The sequence below is a fragment of the Thermobia domestica genome, chromosome 4 (assembly GCF_964235325.1).
Source record: "Thermobia domestica chromosome 4, izTheDome1.hap1.1, whole genome shotgun sequence".
NCBI lineage: Eukaryota > Metazoa > Arthropoda > Insecta > Zygentoma > Lepismatidae > Thermobia > Thermobia domestica.
Window position 1 is genome coordinate 296,594,206 of NC_137457.1, and position 22,011 is coordinate 296,616,216.

General features: G+C 34.5%; 1 protein-coding gene across 5 annotated transcripts in view; it reads right to left on the reverse strand.

Annotated features, from left to right (window-relative positions):
- LOC145684212 (E3 ubiquitin-protein ligase RNF19A-like) overlaps positions 1 to 22,011 on the reverse strand; it is a 278,535-nt gene that overhangs the window by 204,812 nt on the left and 51,712 nt on the right. The window contains exon 1 of one of the 5 annotated variants that reach the window (XM_081756283.1): positions 13,985 to 14,139. The exons of 3 other annotated variants lie outside the window; for them this stretch is intronic. The gene's annotated coding sequence lies outside the window, so the exon portion shown is untranslated. One more of the 5 variants, XM_081756281.1, reaches the window with a different exon arrangement.

The window sequence follows — 22,011 nt, forward strand, 5'->3', positions numbered from 1 at the left end:
TCAAAACAGTATACGGCACTGTAAATACATAGTAGCTGAGACTAATTCCTTTCCCTTTTAGGGAGATTACAAGAACGCTGAGGATTAGAAAAGACTGTCCGTGTTCGTATTTCAATGTGTCCGTAAAAGAGAGGGTTCTCTATCTTAAAACAATCTCATTTTTGACGCGGTAAAAGTTTGCCCGTATTACCGATGTGTCCGTTAAAGTGGTTTCACTGTATTACACGAATAAAACAACACAGACAAGAGATAATTACATTATAGAACAATATAGACAAGGCAATTAGACTAAACAAACAACTTGCGAGGTCAATCAATTATTTTTCAGCTGACATAAACATGTTTTTTCATCATGTCATTAACGAACAATTTACTTAAGAAAGACAATAGGATGTTTCTTTTTACAATAACGAACCCGATTCATTCATATTCACTCAGACTCAGACATACATACAATGAATACTTGAATACTTGACATCCAAGGACGAGGTTACATTTGTGATGGCACTACCCGTAAACAATACGTCTTCTTCGAAACAGCACATTCTTACATATAACATTTGAAAGTACAATTTTTTCCACGTCATGAGTAATCACAGTTAAAAGTTTTATTGGAAGTTAAAACATTAGATTTTCGTAAATATAAAGGAAATCTCGTCAATTCCACTGAAATTTCACATGTAATATAGTATCCTATTTATCAGCGGATATTGATTCAGTGTATCAAGCTAATTTCTAATAGTAAACAATCACGCTAATACATGCCGCTACCTGCGCTATTGCTTGTCTTCCTGATGCTAATAGATGTCGCCAGCGATCAGGCTGAATCAGGCTGGAATCTAAGATTATGTGCCGATTTAAAATTAACTTTAAAACAGTATTATTATTATTAATAATAATAATAAATTTAATTCCAAATAGGACAAGAGCTGTAACCATATTTACATTTGAGCATTAATATTTGTGTTTCTATAGTAAAAATATGACGAATTGCAACTACTTTCTCGAAAGCTATGCATGAGGGTTTATACAGGGTGTAACATTAATGCATGTCCAAAAGTGACGCGATGATTGCGGACATCCAAATAAGTAAAAATGTTCCTATAAACATGGGTCCGATGCCGCTTCGTTTCCAAGATAGAGGGTGTTCAAATGTCGAATCCCACCAATGGCTCACTATGGAAAAGTGAATGGAAAATGTTCAATATTACAGGAATAATACAATCAAGTGGAATTATGTCTGTGCAAATACATTTACACTATCATAGAGAACGAAACTAATCAACATTTGAGGTCACTGGGTTGTCAGTATTGCCAACCTGGTACAAAGTATTATGTTTTCAAATAGCACTAGACGGCCATACTTTAGCAAATGAACGCTGACATCAAAACGTTCCTAAACATGAGGCAGATTCCGCTTCGTTTTCAAAAGACAAAGCGTCCAAGTGTAAAGTAAATTAACAGCACACAATAGGAAAGAACAATTCATAGATCACAACTCTTGCATGGAAGTGTTATTGTGTCGTTACACATGAATACACATGAGAATAACTTACCCATGTTCACGAATGTTTTGATGTCAGCACTCATGCTAACGTGTGGACGTCAGGTGCTATTTGAAAACATTACACATTGTACCAGGTTGGCAACACTGACAGATCAGTAACCTCAAATGTTGATTAGTTTCATTGTCTATGATAGTGTAAATGTATCTGCACAGGCATATTGATTGTTATTATTCCTGTAATATTGAACATTTCCATTATTTGAACACCCTCTATCTCGGAAACGAAGCGGCATCGGACCCATGTTTATAGGAACATTTTTACTTATTTGGATGTCCGCAATCATCGCGTCACTTTTGGACATGCATTAATGTTACACCCTGTATATACATATTCTACCATATCGCTCTGTTCACCTCAATGAGGCCTATTGATTGATATTTTTCCAATCTTCGGACAGTATTTTTTTTCTTTCGTTTATCACCAATAACATTGCTTTCATAAATTTAAAAAAAAAAAAAAAATGGTAAGAAGAATACGTAGGGAAGGCCAGGTGTTCATTTCATGTTTTCGAAGTACAAGTATTGTGGAAATGACTAAAATATCAACATTTCTCAGTGTACCATAGTCCCACACTATTTAGTTCTTAGAAAAGGTTTCTTAGTTTAGATCAATTATATTCCCGTAGGGCTACATCCCCATGAAGACAAGAACACTTTGAAATTCGACACAACACAAAATAATAATAATAAGAAGAAAAAGAAGAAAATAAAAATGACAATTCTAGTCTCATTTTCGACATATTTCTAATACTGTCATTACGGCCTTAAACGCGTCATGTATGAAGGATAATGTCCCTCGACGAGCACACTATTCGTAGAAACGGGAAAGGGAACAAGAAAGCGGCCTGGGAGTTGTATATTAAGTACCATCCGGGCATTTGCTTGGTGTGAATGAGGGACCCAGGAAATTTTACTTACGATGGTTGGCCTGAAAAAAGATCTTTATACATTTAGGTGTTTCCACCGGAAACTCAACCCAGAACCGCTCGCACTAAAGATGAGAGCGTAAGCGACTATGTCACACAGGTCCACGGTCTCGTTTTCGGGAAGAGATGACACATTCTCAAGTCTCGTGGAGAACACTAGTTCACACAAGTATTATACAGTGAAAACTGTTTTCAGCGGAATCGAGCGGGACTCGCAAAAATTTCCGTTAAAGACAGGTTTCCGCTTAATGGAGATAGACCTTTCCGTTAAAATATATATATATATATATATGCTTATAACGGACATAATGAGAAAATATATTGATGTACGCAACTTGTTCAGTTACAGTACTTTTTCCTTCTACGGATTAATACTTAAAAAAAAAAAAAAAAAAAAAAAACACAAAATATGCTGTGCACACTTTCCTTTATTTTTCCCAATAGTCAAGCAGGATTTTTTGCATACATTGCTACTACTTGGCTGCGGTATACTTCAGGACACAGAAAAGCTTTCTCTGGAATTTTGAAAGTCCTCTGAACTCTTTCCTCCTTGTTTTCACGACACGTGATGGAGATATATAACTTCTGCTTTACCTCAATTCCTTTTTTCCAGAACTTTGTTTTGTCAGTTTTCTTCTCATTTTTGTTGGCTGTCGCTAGTTGCTACACAAGCGGAACAGAAGTACGCCTACAAGAAGACTGACAGCTGACATGCTACGTAGGACTAGCGAAAAGTTGTGGGAGCTGAATATGAGTAGTGATTGAGGAAGGTCAACACTGCCCATAAAGATTTAACAAAAGAACGAAGTATTTATCGCAGACAGTATATGTTTACCCTCTCACAGGATGTTTAAAAATTTTCTGAACGATGTAGTCTGAAACTCAGAATTTTCCGTTAAAGGTTTATTTTGCTTTCCGTTGTCCGCATAACACAGTTTCCGCTTGATAAAGGGACTTTTACATGTCTTTTACTCCAAAATCCATGGGACCATGAAATATTTCCCTTTAAGACAGTTTTCCGTTTAATAAAGGGTCCGTTGAAGGCAGGTTTTACTGTATCTCAAACATTAATTTAGTGTTACATGATTTATAGTATAAAACGTATAATTAATAAGGTGATTGTATGAACATAAGTACACTCATGTCCAAAATTATTGTTGCATATCTATAACTGTGTTCTTGTAAGAATATAATTTGATAATGATTTTGCAGGGTGCTTTTAATACTGATACTATGTGTATAATCGGGAAATGTATATTTGTGGTAAATTTCAAAGGAAAAGAATTATAAATACGAAAATTAGAATGAGTAAATCAAAATGTTGCTAAATTGACAAGAAAGTTTTATTTTCGTTTTATTGTTTTTATTTACTGCTCTTTTGACATGAAATTTGCCAAATATACGTCTTTGCCGATTATACACATACTAACATTATAAGAAATACCGGGCGAATTCGTTATCAAGTTATATTCCTCCAACATGTTTATAGACATGCGACAATAATTTTGGACGTGAGTGTACATTTACCGAAGTTCGAAGTCACGTAATTCAATATCTACTAATAAACATGGTTCAAATTATCACCTTTCATGGACTTCTCATGACACGGAAGGGTTCTCGAACTTTAGATTAAATTAGGAAAAAAAAATACATAAATTTACCAAGTGAGACTAAATATTTCGAAACGAGAAAACCTTTTCCAGAACAGAGATGAGACGAGATTTGTAGTAAAATTATGAAACGAAAAAAAAAAATGTTTCTTGTTCACGTGGGCGACACAAATCGTGGGCTATGCAAGGATAAAGACATCACAAAAATATCGAAAAGTTTTCTCCTTAGCAAATCCCGTCGAGAAATTAACATTATTGTTCTTTGTCATCTGCAATCCTTAAATAAATAAATAAATAAACAAATAAACAGCAGTGTCATACATACACCACGTGAAGGAATTTGGTTTCTACGGTGTGATATTTTCTCCCAGGGTGGAAAAAAATCATGATTTTTTTTAAAAAATCATTTTTGTTGATTTTTTTGATTTAAATCGATTTTTTGATTTAAATCAAATCTTTCTCCTCGTATAATACAAGCCGCGAACTGAAGAAAAAGCTTTAGGTATTAGTATTAAATGCTAATTATGCCATTTAAGTGAAAGTATTGGGGTTGAATTTTGAATTATTCCCAATCGTTAACCTATATCAATCCCAAACAATGTTTCTTAACCCTTTGAAATTATGGCTCTTTTTAAAGATAAATTATAGACTTTCAGTCAAGCAGCTACAACATCATTCCTATTTATCCTAGGATCATGGTACATACATCACTCTCTTTAGAATAGAACAGCTTTTGAAACGGTAACATTCACATTTCCCTATCATGTCCCTGAAGCGGAAAATTTTGAGAGTAATCGGCATTTTTTAACTTTTCTTTAAAAAAATTTTTGATCCCTTCTGGATTCCCCTGTGTTAACACACAGATTTCAAAAGCAACTGGGAAATATTAAGGGGTGTACTAAATGTGTGTACAAAATTTCGAGCTTCTATCTTGAGTAGTAAGGGTGAGGAAACTATTTAACAATGAGCTAAGAACATTCCCACAATGCCCCAGATGACCCGGATATAATATAACAATTTCCTCAGACATCCCTATTTATCCTAGGATCAGGGTTGGCAAAAACCATGATTTTTATTTTTTGAAACCAGAAATCCGTTTTTTTGGGTTTAAACCAGTTTTTTTCTGGCTTAAATAATTTGCTCTACACACTTATACCACATGTGGACAGAAACAAGTTTCTTTCTTTCGCCTTGGTGTTATTATGCAACAACCGGGTTATGCTACAAGGGGTGACATAAGCCCAAAGTGGAATCCAAACCGCTTCTCGGCTTACATCCGAGTGAAATTATCCTCCGTTTGAACTCTGAACCGGGACCAATTGGCCACAAACGCGATACGTCTGCCGACTCACTCACGAAGAACTCCTGATAAAAAAATACGTTGTACTAATCTTTACATAATTGTTAATATAACTGTCAAGAGTCATTTCAGAAAAAGATAATCAGTTGCACAAGTAAAACCATTATACAGAATTACATATGGACAATTTCAAGAACTAATTTAGTCCAAGTTAGTTCACTACGACTTTTATTAGTCCAAGTTAAAGAAATACGACGACTTAATTTGCATATCAGTAAGAAAAATGAATGAAGATACGAATTATTTGAGTTCACTTTGGCTCTGACCCATTTATACATAAATAGTTATAAAAGATACGTCTGATTTCAATAAATACCTCTCGTGGGGTTTGTATACCCCTCCCCCCAAAGTACGGCATTTCAATGTATTTTATCAATAATAAACATTATTAAAACGAAACAATATTTAGAATTTCTTTGATTGCAATTGCATAACAATAATAACAAACTATTAAAAAAAATCACAAAAGAAACATTCATAAACTGATTTTTTTTAAGTTGCTTTTGTAGTATAATCTCTTTCAGAAATGAATGGGAAATTTAGGTCTGAATATAATACAAATAATATACGGGAGTGAAACGTGATAACCCACAAATGTGTGTTCATTAAGATTTTACGAACACTTACACTTTTACGAACATTTTTCGTTTTTGGTTTAAACCAGACAACCCTGTCTAGGATCATGATTTGTACATTATTCTCTTTAGAATAAAACAAATTTTCAAACGGTATCCTTCAAATGTATCATGTATCTGGGGCGGGAAAATCACGAAAAAAGGAATACTTTGATAAAAATATCTTAAAAAAAAATACCTCTGTGGACCCGACTCCTCTCCCTGTTTTAAGGCAGAGATCTGAAACAAATCTGAAAAATACTGAGGGGTGCACTGAGTAAAAGTGCAAAATTTCAATCTTGTAGGTGCAAAAGTAAGCCCGCGAAAAATAATATTCCCAAATACCCCAGATTCCCGTATAAAACAGGATCTCAGGTAACAGTTTCCTGAGACATCCCTATTTATCCTAGGAGCATAGTACGTACATCATTTTCTTCAGAATACAACAGCCTTTCAAACCGTATCATTCATATGTCTCCACCTGAGGCGTGAAAATCACGAAAAAAGCTATTTTTTGTTAAAAATATCCATTTTTAAAAATATTTTTGCCCCTCTGGACCCCGCTGTTTTCACGCAGAGATCTGAAAACATCTGAAAATTATTAAGGGGTGCACTGAACGAGTGTGCAAAATTTCAGTCTTCTGAATGCAAAATGTAACTCGCCAAATAATAATAATAATACGCATAACAAAAAATATCTTTTTACGATTATGACGTCATCACACACTATACCTCAACGCAGAAGGGCGTGAAAGCATATGTAACGTGTTCTAAAATGCCTCTAGTCTTGAAGAAAACGAAGTAAAAAGCCTTATTGGTACTTTTTTTAATCGAATAATGAAGATTCTACCCTATCACCTAAAAATAGGTGATATAATTTAAAAGGTTAAGCATTAAGGAAAAAGTACAGCAACGTTTTTCAAAATGACACTTTTTTTTTTTTTACGAAAGTTACTGATATTTGGAAGGGGCCTATTTTCAAAAACTCAGAACTAGCTTGCGGCATGAAATACATAAATGTCGCCTAAAGTTAAAAAATTAACAACAAACAAAAAAAATGGAGACTGGATAGGATCCCTCTAAATACGCCCTATTATCTGGGAACAAACAAACAGAAACGCACAAAAAACAATTTTCGTCTTAAATGTCGATGGTGATTTCCCCGTTGGAATAGTGAACGATTTAAAAACCCAAACCCAATGTTACGAAAAGAAGAAAGCAGGATTGCTCCGTTACCTGTTCCAAACGGGATTTTCCCTAATCATCCTCTGCATGACACTTGTTTTCATACTATAATGTACATTTGAGTCTCATTGTAGTATGATTATTAACTTCCATAATCGAAATAACAAAACAGAAACGAGATTTTACTTATTTTCACTTTAAATTAATTTATTTCGGAATTCGATTTAAATCAACGATTTTTATTTAAATAAATCAAGTGATTTAAATCTTGATTTAAATCGCGATTTAAATCAGACTGATTTAAATCAATCCACCCTGTTTTCTCAACACCTTGGTGTGCACAGCCGTCTGTGAGAGCCGGACTGCCAAGTCGAGTAATGCACAACCGATTGCGAGATGGTCTCATTCCTCGATGTCTTTTAGTTTTAACTTTCTGTGAATAGCTGAAATGACTTCTCTTATCCCCTTTGAAACCTAAATAAACGATATTCTTAATAGTATATCATATGTTGTGAAAATATTATATCAATGGGTTAATACTGAAACCGGAAGTGACATTAATTTCGTAAAGCGAGAGGCAATGGAGATGAACTTGGATTCTTGAGACCGCGTCTCGCTATTATTCTGGCTTTTATTCTATAGCGATCAACGTTAAAAGCGGGAGTGGTTTATTTATGTCAGTGTCGATTTGAATAGGATAAGAAGATGCTACCTATTCTGAGATCCCTACATCGATTGCAAAAATGCGTTTCTTGCTGATTTTGCTCTCAGTAGATGAATACTGAAACCGAAGCTTGTAGGGGATTTCTATCACTTGAGGTTTTAATCGAGAGAGAAATAGAATGATGAAATGTATTCTTGAAATGTTTAATCGATTGTATTGTTTGTCTCCAACCTCTTGACATTTACGGCGTGATTTTTCTCAATACCAAATGAAAATTACGCGAAGTTGTCTAATACTCTATGCTTGGGAGAAATAGTATTTGCATTCAAAAATGTCTTTATTAATCGAATGTTAAGAAAAAAAAATCTTTTCTAAATAATCAGGGAAGAAAAGCATGATTCTACGTACAGTGATTCATTCTTTTACCTTCTCGGTTTGAAGCGTTTATTTCTTTTGCCCATCTGTGTTTCACGAAAAAAAAAAAAAAAAATAATCACGTTATACATACTTGTAGAGGAAAGGAAATGAAATCCAACAACGTCGCTCTTACGCGCCATTGCCTTTCGCCAAACGTCAAGAGGTTTGAGACGGACAGAGGTATCTACTAGGGATAGGCGAAACAGTTTTTTTAATATATAAAAACCGGTTTCTAGAAAAACCGAAATCCGAGAAACCGGTATTTCACCAAAACCGGTTCGGTCTTCACCAAAATTTGTTTCGGTGAAAACTTTTGGAAAACACAAGACTATTTCTGTGGAAACGGAAGCGGTTTCCACAGAACGAAACAATATTCTCGTATGAAATATAACCACTTTTGGAAAAACCGGGATCGGTTTTGAAGAAAACCGGTTTCGGTGAATACTTGTTTCGGTCAAAAACGGTTGTTTAAATCTTCAAAAACCGGTTTCGGTGTGCCCACCATTAGTATCTACTATCATTTGTGCTCTATAAGTAATTAATTTCTACCACTCCACGTTCATCAACTAATTCAATTCCAGAACTTTTTACCCTCTACATTCTAATCAAAATTTACATTTCTCTCTCTCGAATAGACGGACAAGCTCGTTTGACTTCCGGACAAATGGATATACGGACAGCCAGGATAAATACTTTGTACGAAAGTTTTGGTTGGTAAACCAAACTGCTTTAAAAAAAAAAAAAAAAAGTGAAAAATTGAGAGGATATTGGTAAATATTGGACGTTTAAGCTTATTTCTCAAGTCCCGTTGGCTTCCCTACCCCATTGACCTCATAATCAAAATCATACGATTGTTAAACTCAAATATGCATCTGTTTAAGAACACGTGTTTACTAACAAAAGTAACATTCCGGCCTAGATGTTATTGAACCGATGGAATGTGCTGTTTTCATAATCACAAACAGCCAAATAACGTTTACTTTTGAAGTATACCTTATGACAGCAAATTCCATCGCATAATACCAGTTAACAAGGAATTCATTACAATTCATCCAATTAATCTAGAGAACTAAGAAAAACGAAGTTAACACAATGTAGGTATATTCTTTACGGTATATATAAAAACAATATTATATTTCAATAAAAAAATATTTATGTTTTTATATCAATTTTACATTGTACGTTATCCTTTATTGCAAGGAGAAATAGCGAAATCGTGTCGCAGGGAACAATTGCTGTACATAACTCTTCTATCGACAACGCGTAATTCATTTACAGCAATCGTGAATGTTGGACGGTATTTCCGTTTCTGAATTATGCAATAATTTTAATTACTACTTTTATTGTCTAGGTTATGGCGTTGTACAAGACTAAAATAAGAAAAAAATCCAGAGAGTTTCACCGCAGAAATACATATAGATGCATACACAGAGAAAAATGCTATAACTAAAAATAGGTTGTGCAAGACGACTCTTGAGTCTATTTATAAAATCTGCAACTTTTCATCTAACAAAAACATAACATGAAACTATACACAGAAATTTTCGAAGACAGAAAAAGTGTAATAGCCAAAATTATATTTAAACAAAAAATATGGTTCGAAACTTCTTGTTTTGGGGGAAATATGTATTCTTAAACAGTATACGTCCAAAAATTCTATAGTAAAATTTCGTGACTTTTTCAACGGAAAATTTTGTAACATTCAAAAAATTAATTACAGTACCTATACTCTTATCTCTACTCTCAAAAGCTATTCATGGAGCGATAAAAACTTCCCTCACCACTTTCTAGTATATTGACTGTATATAATCCGTTTTGTTCGGTAACTAACCCAACAGCAAACACTCACAAATCTACTAATCTTACGTACACTCATGTCCAAAAGGACTGTCGCATATCTATAACTGTCCTCTTGTAAGAATATAATTTGATAAGATTTTGCAGGGTACTTTTAATACTGATATTATGTGTATAATCGGGAAATTTATATTTGTGGTAAATTTCATAATAAAAGAATAATAAATACGAAAATTAGAGTGAGTAAAACAAAATGTTGCTAAATAGACAACAAAGTTTTATTTTCGTTTTTTATTGTTCTTATTCACTGCTCTTTCGACATGAAATTTGTCACATACATGTCTTTGCCGATTACACATATACTAACATTGTAACATTGTAATTCGTTACCAAATTATATTCCTACAACAACATATTTATAGATGTGCAACAATAATTTTGGACATGAGTGTACATACTTAAATATACACATGGTGTACATATATTGACAAATAGTTAACAATCCTTTAAAAATGTCACACTGATTGTCAACAGTTGAACTTATGGATTCATTCTCTCCCTCTCTCTCTCTCTCTCTCTCTCTCTTAAAATGGCTAATATTCTTTTACCCTTTTTTGAGCTTTTTCGATCTCCTGAAGTGCTTCAACTTCCTCTTCGGTCTGTTGTAATAATATCCTTTTCTTCTCTTTCAACTCTACAATATTCTGCGTCCATCTTTATTTTATTTATGTATTTATTTATTTGTCTTTCGTGTCAAGAGCATATTTCGGTGCAAATTAGCCTAAATTTTCATACATGCGATAGAAGCGTGCTTTGCTTGCGATTTGGTAGCGTCTAAAGCCGAAAATATACACTTTTGGCTGTAAATTTTGATGTTTTATAGAACAGAATTTTCCAGTCTTTACTTATATTTGTACAGATTAAAAAAAATCGTGACTCAAAAGCTAAATTTCTTGACTCTTTTCTGATTTCGTGACTTTTTCGTGACTTTCGTGACCGATAGACACCCCATTAAATTAATAAATACATAAATTTCCAACCAAGATAACTTTAATATCTATACTTATATTTCTGAATCCATTACAAAGTTTTATTTATTTATTTATTTATTTTTTGCCGCAATTTCGAGCCCAAAAATAAGGGGGTCACCGTGAGTTTATCTTTACTGAACAGCACGACGAGCTTCCATTAAGCTCTTACTTACTCTCTTCCTCACCTACTAGTTTAGCCCTTTGAACGTTTGATGATTCAGTGGGCCCTTCCAGTGAAGAAGTCTAAGGGAAGTCTCGATCGGATTTGATTTTTAGTGTAGCTTTATAATAAGTTCTGAAAATACACGTTCATAGAAAGTTATAATAATGATTTTGTAATGCTTTGTTAAAAATATTGGGAAGGGGGGTCGCCTTGAATACGGAGTCCTTTTGCATTCAGAAATATACGATATTAAAATTTCACACCTGACCATTTGAGAAGGAATTGCCTTATTAGGAATTTGACAGAAGGTAATGAAGAAGGCAAGATCATATTTAGGGAAACTTCATTACAGCAACTTAAAAACGCCAGCAGACTGGTCCAAGGTGAAGTGGTAACTACGCAGCCCTGAACTTTGGAAGGGGGTTCAGTTCTTAGAAATACAGCTATCAAAACGTATTAGAATTGGAGATTTACGTCCCACGATCACAACGTGTGAGCTAAGGGAGACACTGTTGATGAGAAATGAATTAAATGATGGAATGAGCAATCGGTCCAATCGGCTTAAGGCCGGAGCTGCTAAGTGAAGTTTTGACCCGACTATGGTAGATCCAATAGTAATGAAGCTATGAACCTTTAAAGTTCATTTTTTTTTTTTTTTTTTTTTTTTAACGTTTTCGGCAGCTTATAACTCCGAAAGGAATCATCTGTGCACCCAGGTTGGTCTATACTTTTCGTCTTATTTTCGTATCAGGAATCACCTCCCAAATGTTGTCGTTGTTGTTCTGAAACACCCTGTGTAGGACATTTTTTATATCAGAAAACATGATAAAGTATATTACTACTAGTAGTTTAAAAATAGTTTGTGCACTCCCAATAAAATGAAGAATAAGCAAGCGCCCCGTATACAATAATTATTAAACGTACCTACTTATTAAACATAATGGTTATACTGTGGTTCTGCGCATCTGAACGATTAGAACCAGGGTGCAAAATCATAGCCGAAGTAAGGAGAGGGAGGAGGATAAAACTAAACAAAAAAGAGCTGGAATGCTTCGATATTTTATATCTCTTGCATTATATCACTTTAACCACTATTTACATATGAATTACTGGAATTAGTAAACTTCTGGCAACAGTAGAACTTTATTCACTCCCAGTAGGGTAATAGGAGAATGAATTTTATTGCAAAAATATTAAGTGAAGGGGAATTCACAGCCACGATTTTGCACCCTGATTGGGATTGAATGCATGATCCCAAATTAGATTCCTAGTGGGTGGATTGCACTGAATTTTATGTGATGGTCTAGTATCGTGAACAATATTAACTTTACAATGCCCGCTCCAACTGGTATACTCACTCAGAAACGAGAAATTACGCTCAATTTATTTTATGAAAATGGATCAAAACTTCCCTAACCTTAAGCTAACCCGTTTCTACCCCTAACCTACTTATCCCTATCTTACTCTACTCTACTCTACCTTACTCTACTATACCCTTTTAAAGCGGACCTACTTATCGATGTACAGCTAGAGCGCATATTGTAAAGAGTACCCGAATTTTGAAGATATCCTTGTGTTGGGAGTCAAATGCGCTAACCGTACACTACTCCATTAAAAGTCATGTGGGCAGCCATAGCCTCATGGTAGCTCGTTATATTAAGTTTTCTTAAAAGAATTTGACAACTTTCTACTGTTTAGTACAATATATTACTTTTCTTTATATATTAAAAAAAAAAAAAAAAATCCTTCGCCACAACTGTACGTGGTAGAGGTAAATGACACAGCAGATCACTGAATTCGAAGTCAGCGTTACTTTAAATGGCATGCTACGAAAAATATTGAGAGAGCAAGCCCATGCTCCAAATCAATATTATTCATCTTTCGTGATTACAATCTACAGATGACGGTGCCAGTAGTAAAGATTTTTTTTTTTTTTTTTTTTTTTTTTTAATGATAAGTCTTAGGGCGTCATCTAAGAACTGACTCAAACATTTTTTTTCCTTCTATTTTTGGGGTCACTTCCCTGTTCATTATATTTGTCATTTTGTGGTATTTTACAGTGTCAATAACACAACAAAAGTAAATAAAAAGGAGGCATTTTGCTTCATAAAACATTTTAAAAAAATCTTTTTAAATCAACTTACGTGTCGTTTTCTTAGCTCGGAAAAGAACAAATAACCGCTGATGTATTTCCTGAGTCTTCGATGTGATAACTTCCGGGTTAACTGCTTGTAAATCCAGCATTCACAAGATCTCAGCCAGTAGCTTTCTATTCACAACACTTCCACTTTATTTTGAAACAATAATAAAAACGAAAATTGTTCTTTCACTGATTCAAAACAGTATAAAAAAACACACATAAAAATTAAAAATCTAAGAAAAAGTTGTAAATGTTAAGACGAAAACAGGAGAGTATTCCTAGTTCAAATAGTTACTCTCAATTCGACAACCTTGATCCCCACAATTTGTTGATGTTACTTCCAATAATGATACTGGGAAAACACGGGTAATACGTTGTAGTATGCACAGGTAGTAAGTACAGCTCACATACATTTGATTACACGACCACACATATACACACACTGCAACTGTACGACAAAAGAAAGTGTATAAAGAAGAAATCTTTCACCTTCTACTAAACACAACTCACCTCATTTCACTTTCTACACATAGCTGACAGAAAGACAAAGCACTTTTAACTGATGTGTTTTTCCTTTACCCCCTCTCTCTCTCTTGCTCTCCCTTCCCCCTCTTATCAACAGACGAAAGCCAGCCAACAGTTGTAAAAGAACTGTGTAAGAGCGTGATTACTGGCAAGGTTGAATACAAGTAGGACACAGAGCGCGCTTTTTTCTTCTTTTTCTTCCATAAATCCGTGTTCTGAGTTCCAATTCGGCTTGGAGTGGGTTTGATGTGGCGAGGTTAATTGAAGATGGGAAAGTGGAAAGCTTGCTTCAAGGGGCAAAACATAGTTAAAGAAGAAAAAAAGTTGCAATTTGCAGCGGGTATTATGCAGAGAAATCTTTCACCCAACCGTTAAGATTACTTTTGGTTTTGTGAATCGGCATTAAAACGTAGCCTATGCGATTATTGTGATAATTGATTTGAAAAAAAAAAAATGAATATTAAAAAACACTCGTGACATGAGCGTTATAGTGTTACGAAATATTACAATATTTGGTAAGCACATGTGAAACACGCGTTATTATATACAAATTACATGCAATATTAAATTCATGATTTACATTTATAATTCTTTCAATCGCAAACACGTTGATTGAAACGACTGAGACCTTATTAGCCCGATTACTTGGGAGAGGCAATGACCAAAACATCACGGAATGCCACAGAACTACAGTATTTACTTTTCAACGAACTTAAGAGTTCGTTATTGAATTCTCTGTGTGTCTGTTATTTGCAAATTTTTTAATTTTGAGCTCTCCAGTTGATGATGCATCAAAACCTATCCGAAACAAGTGATGGAATTTTTCGCGTCACACACACCGTTCCCAAGATATTGACCAATAAAAAGTTATAATAATATACAATTTCATACAAACTTAGAAATAAAATTAATTCTTTTTAAGTTCGTTCTGACAATGTTCTTTGAGCATTCTCAACTGGTTTCTTTATGGAACGTGCAACTGAATTGTAGCCCCTTTTATAAAGAATATTCTATTATACTGACATAATACGTAAATACTAAGGAGGTTCATTATTGAGATACAAACATTAAAAACTAGCAAATGACTAAATGTTAGTGTGAATATTATTTTACGCTCTTCCTTCTAGACAGTAATGCCAACCTGAAACAATCTCATCTCGAGAGGTAGAAATTCCCATTTTGCTGTTGAATTTCCCCACTTTATACTAATTACAATTACAAAAACAAACAAACAAAAGCATGAAAACTGTGACTATTGTATGTCACACATTTTCTTCAATATATGAGAAGCTATCCGTAAATTTTGATTTTCTACGTTTATCAAGTAGTTGATTGATAACTAATTTTTCTTGATTGAAAGAGGCAATTGAAAATGTTGGTGAAAACAAATAAATTTTGTTCTCAAGAATTAGAATTTAGATAATTACTTTGTGTCATCTTATTGTATAACGAACGTAAGGATATTGGAAGAACTTTATTCTCCTGTCTTTTTGTGTACGTTTTCGAACTTCTTTTCTTTAAATTTTAATTTTTAATTAACACTTCTTTGAGCTTGTTCTTTTCCTTTTTTGATAATCGGTAACAAAACTTGATAATTAACGATGATTTCAAGATGATTCAGGAATCACTGGCCTCCTATCCACCCATAAAGAATGTTGTTGCTGAAGATGAAAAATTTCATATTTGCTGCCAATTGCGACGAAAATTCCCTTTATCCCTTTTCGGGAAATTGTCAAAAAAAAAAAAAAAAACCTGGATGTCTAGTATGGGCGGACACCTTAGTTAACTAACCCCGTCCATTTTCCTTCCACTCTACTTCAAACATCAAAAATTGCTAAAAACAAAGTACATGAAAAGTCAAAATTTCACGTCTCTACGTTCGGAATTTCCGATGTAAGGACTTTTGTTATAACAACTGGATTCTCACTCGTTTTACTTCTCATTTTGCCTTCCCTTCGAAGTCAAATATCAGAATACGTTGAAACACGTATTTCATTGTTTTAAATGGAAAGCACGAATAACAAATTTTACTTTATTTTATAAACTTTACTAGTGTTATTTGATTACTAAAACATTTCGAATTAAAGAAAAATAGTGGTACAAGTGATGTGAACTTTTTTTTAAAGAAAAAGTGGAATCTAAAAAAAAAAACTATCGGCAATCTTACCAAGGTAAACATTCCAACCCGGAATAAAATCCGGACAACGTACGTATAGTAATATCAAACATTAGTAAGGCCACTTCTTGCAAACCTTCCATCTTCCGTTGAACTGCTGGTTTTGAGACGACATACCATCTTTCCAGTGGAACAGTGTTAAAATTTGAATGTATTACTGGTGATTCGTATTCCATCTTAAATTGTAGGTCTATTTCTCATATAACCTCAGTGCTGGGAAGTGGCTATAAATTTCGATAAAACAGACAAACTATAATGTTCTTCTCCCTACCACTTTTTCCTGTTGCTTCAAAATGTACGCTTCATCCTTTATCAAAAAATTTCCAAGCTCACAGAATATCTCTTTTTAAGTGTGGATTACAAAAATTGGGATCGTAAGAATGAAAGAGTTTGGAAAGCTCCGGAAGAAACCGGTGAACACGAAATAGAGGCAATCAAACTAGCATAATTAAAGTAGTTTGTGTATTCTCCAAACTAATATATGTAATCCTAAAACCTTCCCAACGATATATCTACTGTAAGAGGTAACGTAACACATATATATAATATCGGGAAGCGAGTGCTTGTTTGGATTAATTACGAAGGTCACCTAGATCTTGAACAACTTGCAGAAACCCTGATCTCAATAGTCCGGAATGATATTAACATAACATTTTGACAAAGACATCATATACCACAAGCTGAGTATTGTTTAGTAAGAGTTCTTCAATGACGGATGGAGAACTCTTTTAACAATACACTTTGAAATATAAGAACAACTTAGAAACTGATTTATAATCCAGCCCACCTTGCAAATTATGTTTTACTCTTAAATTCCAATACTTATTCTATAAAAGCCTTTTATACTTTCCAGATATGTGTCAAGAGCAAACGACTTAACCTTAATTGTAACACTTATGATCATTACAATTTTCTCTGGAAATGAACGTATATTTGTTTTGGTGACTAGAATGTCCTTATGAGTTTAACACAATCGCTGACTGTGCAACCGCGTTGGTCTTGTAACCGCAAACACACAGATGGTAATTCTTTCGAGTATTTTGTTCAATTCCAACACGCAGATTCAATTTCAATCTCATTTCGAGGGTTCAATCAACTGCAAGGATTTGGCATACCACATGCACATAAAGAAATTACATGTCTGGGTAAGTACATGTAATCAGTGACCGCTTCCAGGATTAGTAAGGTATAAACAAGATAAACCATTAATAACTGTTGTCTCGAAATCAGAAAACATCAGTGCTTTAGTTCTGCAGGATTCCTGATTCAAATTCCAGACATACAGGGTTGCGGTAAATAATTGTATGCCTGAACTTTCTCAGTGCCTCTCATTTTCTTCATTCTTTACAATGTCAACTACATGTACTGACCACAGTCTGCTTTAGCCTATAGGGCATAGCCATGGATTTCATTCCATTCCCTTGATTTGCCTTCACACAATGTAGATGAAGACAACCTTCGTGAGAGTACAAGAACACACTTCCGCAAATATTGATTACTTTTTAAACACTATAACATATTGTACACGTGATGTGTGGTTGTAACCTATCACCTCTAATTCGGAAATAAAAGAAAAAAAAACAGTCAATACGAGGTTCTATTATTTTTCATTGATAATAAATAACACTTTCTGCCAAGTATTATATTGGAAAAATACATATTCAATATATCCATCAAATAATAATTAATTAATTCACATTATCCTATTCACATATTATTTTCTCCTTATTTTCTGGAGGAATTAAGATTCCTCTCAAAAAATTTCTAAATTTTGAAGGAGATAATAAATAAATTACTGTGCCAATATCTGATAAATATATTGACTTTATGATATGATTTAAATTATTCAAATAATTATACGTCCCGAATTTAAAGACTCACTGAAAATGTTATTCGTTTTAACGTCAATGAAATCATAATTATCATACGTATTCTGCCATTATTGGCAGGTCACTTGTCGCAGCTGAGAATCTTCCATGGTCCACGGTCTTCCGCTAACCTCTTCGTCTTAATATACGATGATTTTTCTTGTTTTGATATCATCCATTAATTGTAGTCTCCTTCGCTCCCTCCCTCTCTTCCCTGCGACCATATCCTCTAGCACGTCCCTCACGATACAGTTCCTTCTTATCCAATGTCCCAACCAGTTTCTCTTCCTCTTCTTAATAATATCTAAAATTGTTCTTTTCTCTCTTTCAGCATTTCTAACACTCTCTCATTCGTTTTCCGCTCGACCCAGCTAATTCTCTCCATTCTTCTCCACATCAACATTTCGAAACCTTTAAGTCGTTTTTCAATTAAATATAATGTGTTAAATACGGGCCCTTTTCTCTTGGAATTCACTCCGTGGTATTGTTGAATTTTAAAGTAAGTGACATTATTACCACTACTCGATTTAGAGGTACTAAAGTATAATGTATAGCGTTCTTGTCTCCAAGTTAGATGTTCCACGTTTGAATCGGTTGCATTCTGAAGTTGCTGGAAAGATTCAATTAACTATAGGTCCTGGCCGATTTCCTTCCACTTCCTTTCCCATTTTCGTCATTATTGATGTAGATTTATATAATTCCAGATTTGTTTTAGTTTAATATCCGATTATCATGCTCCGGGATTATGGGAGACGATGATTATGGTGATGAACGAAATGGTGGAATGAAAAAAGGAGGAAACGAGAAAAACTATTAACAAAAACATACACGGGATTTATCCACCACAAAACGAACTAGGCGAAATCTGGGATCGAATCAGGGACCTTACGCATCAGAGGTGATAGCTCTACCACTGAACCACCGCGGACCTAACATTAAATTCGTCTTAAATGCTTCACCTAGAAATTGGTAAGAAAATAAATAGCCTAAAGAAACTCTGCTACAGACAGTAAACGTTCAGGCGAAATTAGCTTGCGTTTATAATAAGGATTAAGAATATCAGTATTTTAGCCTGTTACGTTTATGCAACCCGTAACTCTTATGTTCTGAGATTTGTATATTAGCTTTGTGCAAAACGTACATTTATGAATGAATTGAATATGGACGACCATCGTTAAAGTCACCGTTACTAGTTAATATATTGTAAAGATCCCACCTTTGAGTGAATTTTTCTTCTTCAAGCACATGCTGTAACTGTAAAACTCGTGCTATTGTTTTATAAACACGATAACAAGCAGACAATAGATGGAAGAAACAGGAGGGAAAAAAGCCAACAAGGTGGAATCTGAAGATGGACGAATCGTCCAGAATTACCCATAAAAAAGGACCAAGAGAGAACCAGATTATCAGTTCACAACTGATCAACTAACCTACAACACCTACTCCTAAGTTCGTATTGGACAAGGGAGTTATCACCTTACCTAATCTCTGGTAGCTGCATTGAGCGGAGATTTCAAATCACAACCCACCTCTGGGGGCTGTATTGGGCGAACGAGATTCCTTACAAACCGTCTACTATAGTCGGTACAAACAGAGGAGACTCGTTGAATAACACACCCCAGAGGCTGCTTTAAGCAAAGGGGTTCCGTATATACCTAACTTGAACCTTTATCATACAAAGCTACTTTACGTATGCAAAGGACTTACCTTGGAAACTTTTTTTTTTTTTTTTTTTCCAAAGAACTTCTGTAAATTGTTTTATAGACGATTAACTTTAAAATAAAATTGGTGAAGGGCTAATCCCGGATTATTATTGACTATCAAAGGAACATTGCAATATTAACGGATTGATTCCAGTGACAAATCCCGCTGAGACAATTGTTCTAGCTATCTATTGCGAAAAGCAGAATACAAAAATTCACTTTTGTCCCAAAAGTTATCTTGTGGAGTATATACTCTGTTTCCACTCTTCACTCTCTACTAAAACTGAAATTGGTACAAATTTATTACCACTTCGGTTTCAATATAGAGAAAATATCAGGCCATAGAAACCAAACTCCTTTACCTGGTGTTCATTTAACCTTTATACACTGGGAAGGCGTTTGAACGAAATCGTTGCTTCCCACGTTGGGAGCACTGATAACCCGCCTAATTATCATAGGGTAATGATGGATATCACCGTTGGAAAGCTTATGGAACACTGATTCCAACGAGGTTAACACTTGTGCAATTCCCGCCCTATTCATAGAAGAAGAAGAAACCAAAGATCCTAATATGAAAAAAAAATAATAATAATTTGGGGGACCCTGGCAACCCTTACAATCACTCTACAATGACAAATGAAACTAATGTGTAGGCAATACACTTGTGAGAATAATATTAAAAAATGATAGCCGTGTGTTTTACTGACCTAAGAAAATCGTAATGAATTCGTTTTATGTTGGAAATATTCTTTGTAAAAGATATGCGTAGAACAATTCATTGAATTCCCCCCATCAAAGTACTAGACCAACTCAGTGAAAAAATGTCTTTTATCGAACCGTCCAGAAAATAAACGTAATTTACGTTAAAAAAAATGGTCAACTTTGCCTCTCCCATATAAGCAACAAGTATTTTTTGCAGCGTATTAGCGTGTAGTGGGCTACCTCACTGCTTCACATACCAGATTTTGACTGTTACCCCCACCCAAAAAAAAAAAAAAAAAACTAATAAACAAATACGAATTTTGCCCTCCTCTTCTCCGCCATGGTACCTCCACATGCATAAAATGCAAATCGATGGTAAGCTTCAGCCTTCAGGAACATATTGATAAAGAAAATTATCTTGCTAGCTTAATTAAGGTTTAAAGCCTTGACGCAACAGCTGCGTCCTTCGACGTTTTAAGGTTAAAATTGTTTTGCTGTGTACTTGTTATGTTGTATGTTTTTTGTTTTACACGCTATATTTCTCTTGAGTGTCGGACTCTAAAATTCATCTCAAAGATTTAGAATTTAAATTTCGGGGCTTTCGGCATCTAAGGCCATTTAGCCCGTCACGTTTGAGGGATGATGTTCCTTTGCAAGCACACTATTCGGGGAAAGGGAAGGAATAAAGAATTGTGGAAGGAAGGAAGCGGCCTGGGACCTATATGTTAGGTACCACTCTGGCATTTGCTTTGTGTGAATGAGAAAAACCCAGGAAAACCTTATTCAGGGTAGCTAGCCTGAGAAAGCGTTCTACACTTTTTCGACCGAGTGTCCCCACCGGGAATTGAACCGAACCCGGGACTGAAGCCGAGGGTGTTCGCGACTACGCTACGCGGGGCCACTAGTTAGAAAACTGCCGTTTATCCTTAGCTTGTAACATAACACACACAATGGATTTATAATCACAAGTATAAGGTAGATTAACCTTACACACCGTTGCAGGTTGAAAACACGCCTTTCCTTCTTCGAAACTGTGTAATTGACCCACATTGGTGTTAAAAAAAAATAAAATGGATGGAGTAGTTAGTTAACAAAGCTATCTTATCTTTACAAATGAATAATCTAGAAAACTAATTAACGCTAAAGATGTCCAAATGAATACCTTTTTATTATCATTTAGTGAAAGTTCTTTTTTCAAGTTCAAACTGACTGACTATAATGAATAAGAACATTTAATTGTTTTCGGACGGTGTTTCCATTATAATACACACATTAAAATAACAATACATTACAACGAAACTGTAACAAATTAGTTATGTCAGCAGTAAATATTATGACCATTCTCGGATTTTATTTCTAAAATAAACACACAATAATAAATCATAAATTAAATAAATTTCACAGTAATTATTAGACTTAGAATTTTTTAGGTGCTCACTTTTTCCTTTTAGACGAAAACACCGAGATCTCCGAAAATACCCGATGTGTCAAATGTTGTTTCCAGTTGGGAAGAGAAAACTTTCCAGAACCTCTTTCCCAGTTTGGGATCTTTATCCTACATTC